At 40.9% G+C, this 10,591-nt stretch overlaps 1 long non-coding RNA gene across 1 annotated transcript; it reads right to left on the minus strand.

Annotated features, from left to right (window-relative positions):
• Nucleotides 1–8,365: 8,365 nt before the first annotated feature.
• On the minus strand, nt 8,366–10,330 carry LOC147967870 (uncharacterized). The gene is made up of 2 exons (XR_015603206.1): nt 10,120–10,330; nt 8,366–8,609 (listed from the first exon to the last, which is right to left on the minus strand). It is a non-coding gene; the product is annotated as an uncharacterized LOC147967870 (long non-coding RNA).
• Between the last annotated feature and the right edge of the window lie 261 nt (nt 10,331–10,591).

Here is a 10,591-nt window from a genome sequence, read left to right on the forward strand (position 1 = left end):
CCAAAGTTTCTACCGGAGAATCACGACGAAAACGTGTGCCAACCCCTATGCATAGGTTCATGGGCGGAACCCGCAAGTTGATCACCAAAACATACATCAAGTGAATCACGTGATATCCCATTGTCACCACAGATACGCACGGCAAGACATACATCAAGTGTTCTCAAATCCTTAAAGACTCAATCCGATAAGATAACTTCAAAGGGGAAACTCAATCCATTACAAGAGAGTAGAGGGGGGAGAAAACATCATAGGATCCAAATATAATAGCGAAGCTCGCGATACATCAAGATCGTATCACCTCAAGAACACAAGAGAGAGAGAGAGAGATCAAACACATAGCTACTGGTACATACCCTCAGCCCTGAGGGAGAACTACTCCCTCCTCGTCATGGAGAGCACCGGGATGATGAAGATGGCCACAGAAGAGGGATTCCCCCTCCAGCAGGGTGCCGGAACGGGTCTAGATTGGCTTTCGGTGGCTACGGAGGCTTCTGGCGGCGGAACTCCCGATCTATTGCGTTGTCGGATGTTTTTAGGGTATATGGAGATATATAGGCAGAAGAAGTACGTCAGGGGAGCCAAGAGGGGCCCACGAGGGTGGAGGGCGCGCCGGGGGGGGCCCTATCTCGTGGCCTCCTTGAAGCTTCCCTTACGTGCACTTCAAGTCTTCTGGGCTTCTTTTCTTCCAAAAATGAGTTCGGTGAAGTTTCAGGTCAATTGGACTCCGTTTGATTTTCCTTTTCTTCGAAACCCTAAAATAGGCACAAAAAAACAGAAACTGCCACTGGGCTCTGGGTTAATAGCTTAGTCCCAAAAATAATATAAAAGTGTATAATAAAGCCCATAAACATCCAAAACAGTAGATAATATAGCATGGGGCAATCAAAAATTATAGATACGTTGGAGACGTATCAGCATCCCCAAGCTTAATTCCTGCTCGTCCTCGAGTAGGTAAATGATAAAAACAAAAATTTTGATGCGAAGTGCTACTTGGCATAATTTCAATGTAATTCTTCTTAATTGTGGCATGAATATTCAGATCCGAAATATTCAAGATAATAGTTCATATTGACATAAAAATAATAATACTTCAAGCATACTAACTAAGCAATTATGTCCTCTCGAAATAACATGGCCAAAGAAAGTTCATCCCTACAAAATCATATAGTTTAGTCATGCTCCATTTTCGTCACACAAGAATGCTCTCATCAAGCACAACCCCGATGACAAGCCAAGCAATTGTTTCATACTTTAGTAATCTCAAACTCATAAACCTTCACGCAATACATGAGCACGAGCCATGGATATAGCACTATGGGTGGAATAGAATATGATGAGGGGGTTATGTGGAGAAGACAAAAAAGGAGAAAGTCTCACATCAACGAGGCTAATCAATGGGCTATGGAGATGCCCATCGATTGATGTTAATGCAAGGAGTAGGGATTGCCATGCAACGGATGCACTAGAGCTATAAATGTATGAAAGCTCAACAAAAGAAACTAAGTGGGTGTGCATCCAACTTGCTTGTTCACGAAGACCTAGGGCACTTAAGGAGGCCCATTGTTGGAATATACAAGCCAAGTTCTATAATGAAAAATTCCCACTAGTATATGAAAGTGACAAAACAAGATACTCTCTATCATGAGGAATATGGTGCTACTTTGAAGCACAAGTGTGGCAAAGGATAGTAGCATTGTCCCTTCTCTCTTTTTCTCTCATTTTTTTTAATTTTTAATTTTTTTGGGGCCTTCTCTTTTTTTATGGCCTCTCTCTTTTTTTATTCTTTTTTTTCTCACTTGGGACAATGCTCTAGAAAATGATGATCATCACACTTCTATTTATTTACAACTCAATGATTACAACTCGATACTAGAACAAATATGACTCTATATGAATGCCTCCGGCGGTGTACCGGGATTGCGATGATGCATGAGTGACATGTATGAAAGAATTATGAGAGGTGGCTTTGCCACAAATACGATGTCAACTACATGATCATGCAAAGCAATATGACAATGATGATGTGTGTCATAATAAACGGAACGGTGGAAAGTTGCATGGCAATATATCTCGGAATGGCTATGGAAATGCCATAATAGGTAGGTATGGTGGCTGTTTTGAGGAAGATATAAGGAGGTTTATGTGTGAAAGAGCGTATCATATCACGGGGTTTGGATGCACCGGCGAAGTTTGCACCAACTCTCAATGTGAGAAAGGGCAATGCACGGTACCGAAGAGGCTAGCAAGGATGGAAGGGTGAGAGTGCGTATAATCCATGGACTCAACAATAGTCATAAAAAACTCACATACTTATTGCAAAAGTCTACAAGTCATCAAAAACCTCGGCACTACGTGCATGCTCCTAGGGGGATAGATTGGTAGGAAAAGACCATCGCTCGTCCTCGACCGCCACTCATAAGGAGGACAATCAAATAACACCTCATGTTTCAAATTTGTTACACAACGTTTACCATACGTGCATGCTACGGGACTTGCAAACTTCAACACAAGCATTTCTCAAATTCACAACTACTCAACTAGCACGACTTTGATATTATTACCTCCATATCTCAAAACAATCATCAAGCATCAAACTTCTCTTAGTATTCAATACTCTATATGAAAGTTTTTACTAATCTTGTATACCTAGCATATTAGGATTTTAAGCAAATTACCATGCTATTTAAGACTCTCAAAATAACCTAAGTGAGGCATGAGAGTTCATATTTTTCTTCAAAATAAAACTACCACCATGCTCTAAAAGATAGAAGTGAAGCACTAGAGCAAACGACAAACTACTCCGAAAGATATAAGTGAAGATCAAGAGTAGTCGAATAATTATACAACTATGTGAAGACTCTCTAACATTTAACAATTTCATATCTTGGTATTCTATTCAAACAGCAAGCAAAGCAAAATAAAATGACATTCTAAGAATGGCAAACATCATGTGAAGAAGCAAAAACTTAGGATCAACCGAAACTAACCGATAATTGTTGAAGAAGAAAGATGGGATGCCAACCTGGGCATCCCCAAGCTTAGATGCTTGAGAATTCTTGAAATATTATCTTGGGGTGCCTTGGGCATCCCCAAGCTTGAGCTTTTGTGTCTCCTTAATTCCTCTCATATCAAGGTCTCCCTAAATCTCAAAAGCTTCATCCACACAAAACTCAACAAGGACTCGTGAGATAAGTTAGTACAAACCATTGCCAAAACCTTATCATACTCTACTGTAGCAAATCCCTAAAATTATTATACAACATTGCATACTAAATGCCTCTGCATATTTAATAGTCCTATCCTCAAATAGAATCATTAAAGAAGCAAACATATGCAAACAATGCAAACATAACAGCAATCTGCCTAAACAGGACAGTCTGTAAAGAATGCAGCAACATCCATACTTCCCTAAATCCAAAAAATATGAAAGGAAATTCCCACTGTAGTAAATTTATCAGAGCTTAATATGAAAAAGGTTTCAACATTTTATCACATTCTTACTTTTCTAGGGAATTATTGCAAGAGCGGTAAACTTTCTGTTTTCAAACAGCAACATGTGGACTTCTAAAATAGGCATAGTAAAGACTATCAATGACACTTTTATTGAAATAAAAGATGCAAAACATTGTTCTAAATAACATCAAGCAAATACTAACAAAATAAATTGACGCTCCAAGCAAAACACATATCATGTGGTAAATAAAAATATAGCTCCAAGTAAAGTTACCGATGAACGAAGACGAAAGAGGGGATGCCTTCCGGGGCATCCCCAAGCTTAGGCTCTTGGATATCCTTGAATATTACCTTGGGGTGCCTCGGGCATACCCAAGATTAGGCTCTTGCCACTCCTTATTCCATAGTCCATCGAATCCTTACCCAAAACTTGAAAACTTCACAACATAAAACTTAACAGAAAACTCGTAAGTTCCGTTAGTATAAGAAAATAAATCACCACTTCAAGGTACTGTAATGAACTCATTATTTATTTATATTGGTGTTAAACCTACTGTATTACAACTTCTCTATGGTTTATAAACTATTTTACTAGCCATAGATTCATCAAAATAAGCAAACAACACACGAAAAACAGAATCTGTCAAAAACAGAACAGTCTGTAGTAATCTGGATAAAACGTATACTTCTGGAACTCATAAAATTCTCAAATAAATTTCTTGACCTTAGGAATTTATCTATTAATCATCTGCAAAAATAATTAACTAAACATCACTTTCCAAATAAAAATGGCAGCAATTCTCGTGAGCGCTAAAGTTTCTGTTTTTTTACAGCAAGATCAACAAGACTTTCCCCAAGTCTTCCCAAAGGTTCTACTTGGCACAAACACTAATTAAAAGCATAAAACCACATATAAAAAGAGGCTAGATAATTTATTTATTACTAAACAGGAGCAAAAAGCAACGAACAAAAACAAAATTGGGTTGCCTCCCAACAAGCGCTATCGTTTAACACCCCTAGCTAGGCATGATGATTTCAATGATGCTCACATAAACGATAAGAATTGAAACATAAAGAGAGCATCATAAAGAATATGACTAGCACATTTAAGTATAACCCACTTCCTATGCATAGGTATTTTGTGAGCGAACAACTTGTGAGAACAAGAATCAACTTGCATAGGAAGGTAAAACAAGCATAACTTCAAAACTTTAAGCACATAGAGAGGAAACTTGATATTATTGCAATTCCTACAAGCATATATTCTTCCCTCATAATAATTTCCAGTATCATCATGAATGAATTCAACAATATAACCATCACATAAATCATTCTTTTCATGATCTACAAGCATACAAAATTTACTACTCTCCACACAAGCAAAATTCTTCTCATGAATAATAGTGGGAGCAAACTCAACAAAATAACTATCATGTGATTGAAAATTAAGATCAAGATGACAAGTTTCATTGTTATCATTATTCTTTAAAGCATACGTGTCATCACAATAATCATCATAGATAGGAGGCATGCTTTCATCATAATAAATTTTCTCATCGAAACTTGGGGGACAAAATATATCATCTTCATCAAACATAGCTTCCCCAAGCTTGTGGCTTTGCATATCATTAGCATCATGGATATTCAAGGAATTCGTACCAACAACATTGCAATCATGCTCATCATTCAAATATTTAGTGCCAAACATTTTATAGATTTCTTCTTCTAGCACTTGAGCACAATTATCCTTTCCATCATACTCACGAAAGATATTAAAAAGGTGAAGCATATGAGACAAACTCAATTCCATTTTTTTATAGTTTTCTTTTATAAAATAAACTAGTGATAAAAACAAGAAACTAAAAGACTTGATTGCAAGATCTAAAGATATACCTTCAAGCGCTAACCTCCCCAGCAACGGCGCCAGAAAAGAGCTTGATGTCTACTACACAACCTTCTTCTTGTAGACGTTGTTGGGCCTCCAAGTGTAGAGGTTTTGTGACGCCCTCGATTCAATCATACACTAATCATACACGCAAATGTGTACGATCAAGATCAAGGACTCACGGGAAGATATCACAACACAACTATAGACACAAATTAAAAAGATACAGGCTTTATATTACAAGCCAGGGGCCTCGAGGGCTCGAATACATAAGCTCATAAACACAAGAGTCAGCGGAAGCAACAATATCTGAGTACAGACATGAGTTAAACAAGATTACCTTAAGAAGGCTAGCACAAAAGCAACAACGATCGAAAAGGCAAGGCCTCCTGCCTGGGAGCCTCCTAACTACTCCTAGTCGTCTACGGTCTTCATGTAGTAGTAGGCATCCTCCGGGTAGTAGTAGTCATCAGTGGCGTCGTCTGGCTCCTAGGATCCGTCATCTGGTCGCAACAATCAGGTATGGGGGAAAAGAAGTAGCAAAGAAACTGTGAGTACTCATCCAAAGTACTCGCAAGACTTACATCAGATCTAAACTAAGTATGCATCTGTATCAAAGGAATGGGTTGTATCTGTGGACTAAACTGCAGAATGCCAGAAGGGAAGGGAAAAGCCTAGCCTATCGAAGATTAGCATCTTTTGGAAACCACCATCTTGCAGCAACAGGAGGGAGTAGAGAAGCATAAAGTAAGGCAGTAGAAGTGTTATCAACCTCGGCCAGAGATCCTTTCTCAACTCCCTGCGAGAAAGCAATCCCAGAGCCATACTATCCAGTTATCATCACAATCTAGTTCTCATCATCATCCAGTTCTCATCACAAGTATTCAGTTCTAGTTGTATCGATCGGGATACAACTCCAAGTGTCCGTTACCGTAGGACAGGCTATCGATAGATGTTTTCTTCCCTGCAGGGGTGCACCAACTTACCCACCACGCTTGATTACTCCGGCCGGACACACTTTCCTGGGTCATGCCCGGCCTCGGCCAAACAATACGCCGCAACCCGACCTAGGCTTAATAGAGAGGCCAGCACGCCGGACTAAACCTATGCCCCCAGGGGTCATGGGCCATCTCCCCGGGAACCCCTGCACATTGCGTGGGCGGCCGGTGAGCAGACCTAGCTACCTCCTTCAACAAGGTAGGTGCTTTCCAGTCCAACCCAGCGCGCGCCGCTCAGTCGCTGACGTCTATTAAGCTTCAGCTGATGTATACCACGCAGAACGCCCATACTATGCCCACGTGATGGTTAGTGCTATCAGGCCAGAGGCCCCTCGGATCAAATATCCAAATCGTAGTGGATTAGGAACGCACGGTAACGAGCAGAGACTCACGATCGATGTGACCCCTGTTGGGGAACGTAGTAATTTCAAAAAAATTCCTACACACACGCAAGATCATGGTGATGCACAGCAACGAGAGGGGAGAGTGTTGTCTACATACCCTCGTAGACCGAAGCGGAAGCGTTGATGCAACATAGAGGAAGTAGTCGTACGTCTTCCCGGTCCAACCGATCCAAGCACCGTTACTCCGGCACCTCCGAGTTCTTGACACACGTACAGCTCGATGACGCACCCCGGGCTCCGATCCAGCAAAGCTTCGGGGAGGAGTTTCGTCAGCACGACGGCGTGGTGACGATCTTGATGTTTAACCATCGCAGGGCTTCGCCTAAGCACCACTACAATATGATCGAGGTGTAATATCGTGGAGGGGGGCACCGCACACGGCTAAGGAACGATCACGAAGATCAACTTGTGTGTTCTAGGGTGCCCCCCTGCCCCGTATATAAAGGAGCAAGGGGAAGGCCGGCCGGCCCTTGGGTGCGCCAAGGAGAGGTGGGAGTCCTTCTCCTAGTGGGAGTAGGACTCCCCTTTCCTAGTCCAACTAGGAATAGGGAGGGGGGAGGAAAGAGAGGGAGAGGGAGAGGGAAAGGGGGGCCGCCCCCCCCCCTCCTAGTCCTATTCGGACTCCCCATGAGGGGGGGCGCACCACCTCCTGGGCTGCTGCCCTCTCTCTCCCCTCCGGCCCAATAAGGCCCATTACTTCCCCGAGGGGTTCCGGTAACCCCTCCGGCACTCCGATTTTATCCGAAATCACCTGGAATAATTCTGGTGTCCGAATATAGTCGTCCAATATATCGATCTTTATGTCTCGACCATTCCGAGACTCCTCGTCATCACCATGATCACATCTGGGACTCCGAATAACCTTCGGTACATCAAAATACATAAACTCATAATAACTGTCATCGTAACGTTAAGTGTGCGGACCCTACGGTTCGAGAACAATGTAGACATGACCGAGATACGTCTCCGGTCAATAACCAATAGCGGGACCTGGATGCCCATATTGGCTCCTACATATTCTACGGAGATCTTTATCGGTCAGACCGCATAACAACATATGTTGTTCACTACAAGAAATATGTCAACTTATGACCACCACTATTGGTCACTGAAAGGTCACAAATTTCCATTTATGACCTTTTTGTGACCAAAAACATAAGGTCAAAAGCTGGGCGTCGTAAACTGACTATAGCGACCTTTCTTCTAGAATGGTCGCAAACGTTTATGACCAAAATAAGTCCACTGTGGCGTTTTGGTCACTAGCAACCTCCCCGGGCCACGTAGGCATCCAGCGTGGCAATCTGACGTGGCACAAGATTCAACCCGGTCCAATTCGATTTTCTACATGGGCCTAGCCCAACAATTCGGCCTATTTGTGTTTTTTTCTGTGTGTCAATTTTTGGTTGGGTTCATGGGCCAAGCCTAATATTGCAGCCTTTTTATTGTTGGGTTGTGGCCTTTTTGTCTAAACGAATTTAGTTTTTCTTTTTTTTCAAAAGAAGGGTCCACTAGTCAGATGGGTCCCAGTTGTCAGATTCTAGTAACAGGTTCCCATCAATTCAGACTCATATTCTTCATATTTCAAGCATTATTTAGATTTTCGGAGACAAAAACACACATGATACTTAAATAAGAGCAACCAGATCACATAATACAAGCTCTATCCATTCCAATACAGAAGACCATACTGCTTTACAAGCTCTACAAGTGTAACAAGCTCTACAATTGTAATACTAACAAACTCTACAAGTTCTTAGATTCAGACTCCTAACAAGCTCTACTAGATGAACAACATGCCGGACTCGCTCGACGACCATAGTCAGGGCTGGGAACAAACAAAACAACAACATGGCTTCCACTGTCATCCTGTTACATGAATCAGAGAAGAATTAGAATAACTGGGGAAAATATATGTCGTAGCTAACAAAGTAAGAAACAATAGTTAACAAGTCTGAGTCATAGAAGCTAGAAGTGTCTCTTCAGAGAGACGAGAACTTAGAATTGATGCATGGATCTTATTCTAAACAGCATAAACACCATGGAAATAACAAATTAATAGTAACAAGATCAATGTTAGCAGAATTAAGTACAAGGCAATCACGGGTACCAATCCAGTGCAAGTTAATAGAGAAAATATGTCAAAGTTACTCAGATTTACTAATGTGTTTTTCATACTACCAAATTGAAGGTAAAAGATGTGTACTGATTCAACACTGCAAACTGATTTCTGAAAGCTTTACCAAAACATTGTTTAGTCGCTTGGTGCTAAAGCGATAGATGTTGAACACTAACTGCCAGCGATAGTAACAACCAGCAGGTACTGCACCTGCGACCGCCATCACTAGCTTGGAAGCAATAAGAACAACATAGGTAGGATAGGAATCATCCTGGTTGTGTGTTCATGAATCACCTAATAGGTGCCGTGCCGCATAATTGATTTCCTGAACTCAGTATGCTACACTTGTCTATCCCAAATCAGGGCTCATGAATCCTCATCAAAGTGTGAAATTTTACCTGAAGTAGGGCAGTGGCCACGTTGAAAATCACGTACAGTTCAATGGTCTGCGGGGCATGAGAAGCACATCAGGAACCCGGCAGTCGCAAGTGGCAGACGAAAAAAAATACTGCTAGGGAATCTGTACACGAATGAGGCATAGAGCAGCAAAATAAGATATATATTCATGATCTTCACAGCATGAATCCAAATCCTACGGCTGATAGTGGCCCTTTTTATACTACAAAAGACACCTGTACACGACCATTGACACCGTTCAAGAATCACAACAGCACACTAAGAACAATGACAGGCTCTGCATGCCTGTGACATACTGTACACGGCAATAGGAGCAAAAATCTAATAAATTCATTACAGGCTTGCCAATAAAAATAACAAGTTACCTACACACAAGGAAACATAAACTTGAGAGGTTGAGATCAAGTCCTATCAACTACATCATATATATATATATATATGCATCAAAAAACAAGGCCATATGGACCAATGCATCATAATTATCAGTTTTAAATACTATAGGATCAGACCGACTGACCGAGCCTGATGAATCAATAGGTGTGAAATGCATTGACACATTGCTCTGTCTTAAAATTGACAGCTATATTAATTTATATTTATACTCATTAGAGATAGTCATAATATTGGGACATGGACACTCATCAAGATAACTCTAAAAGAGTTTGACAAGATATGCAACCGAAGTCATAGATCCAGAACAATAAAAATCATCACATTCTATTCTGATGAACACTTATTTACGCTGGATCTCGAATATCACAGACACCGTAGTTGCCAGGCAACTATATCTGCACCATTCTAATGCTTAAACATTGTCTACATGAGCATTTTAATACCACTCACCATTTCATTTGACCACACAAATAATCTGGCAAGAACGATGCAGATGCCACCCAGGTAGGCGATTAGTTTTTCTAGACAATAGACAATAGAGCAATCATGCCCTGTGCAAGTTAACAAATGCAAGGGAAACAAGAAGCTTCAGCAGCTTTTAGCTGGAAAACTCTCAAGGTTGACCTCCCCAACAGCTTCAGCAGCAGCTTTTAGCTGGCAAACAAATCAAGTCAGTTGGTTCGACAAAGGAAAACAAAGCAAGCTTATTTTCTTGACTATTTACAGAACTTGTAATAGAAAAGTAAAGTGTTGGGCATCCAGAAAAGGGCAAAGAAGAAAGTCGATGCCAATCAAAACTTCTATAGATGGAGATAAACAAAAATAAATAACATTTCTTACATATCTAGCTACAGCCCAACTTGTTCATCATATTCAGTCATGTCACAGTTGAGAGTAAATGTTGACAGTTTATGGACATTTT

The sequence above is a fragment of the Triticum urartu genome, chromosome 5A (assembly GCF_056163025.1).
Source record: "Triticum urartu cultivar PI428250 chromosome 5A, HENAU_Tu73, whole genome shotgun sequence".
Taxonomy (NCBI): Eukaryota; Viridiplantae; Streptophyta; class Magnoliopsida; order Poales; family Poaceae; genus Triticum; species Triticum urartu.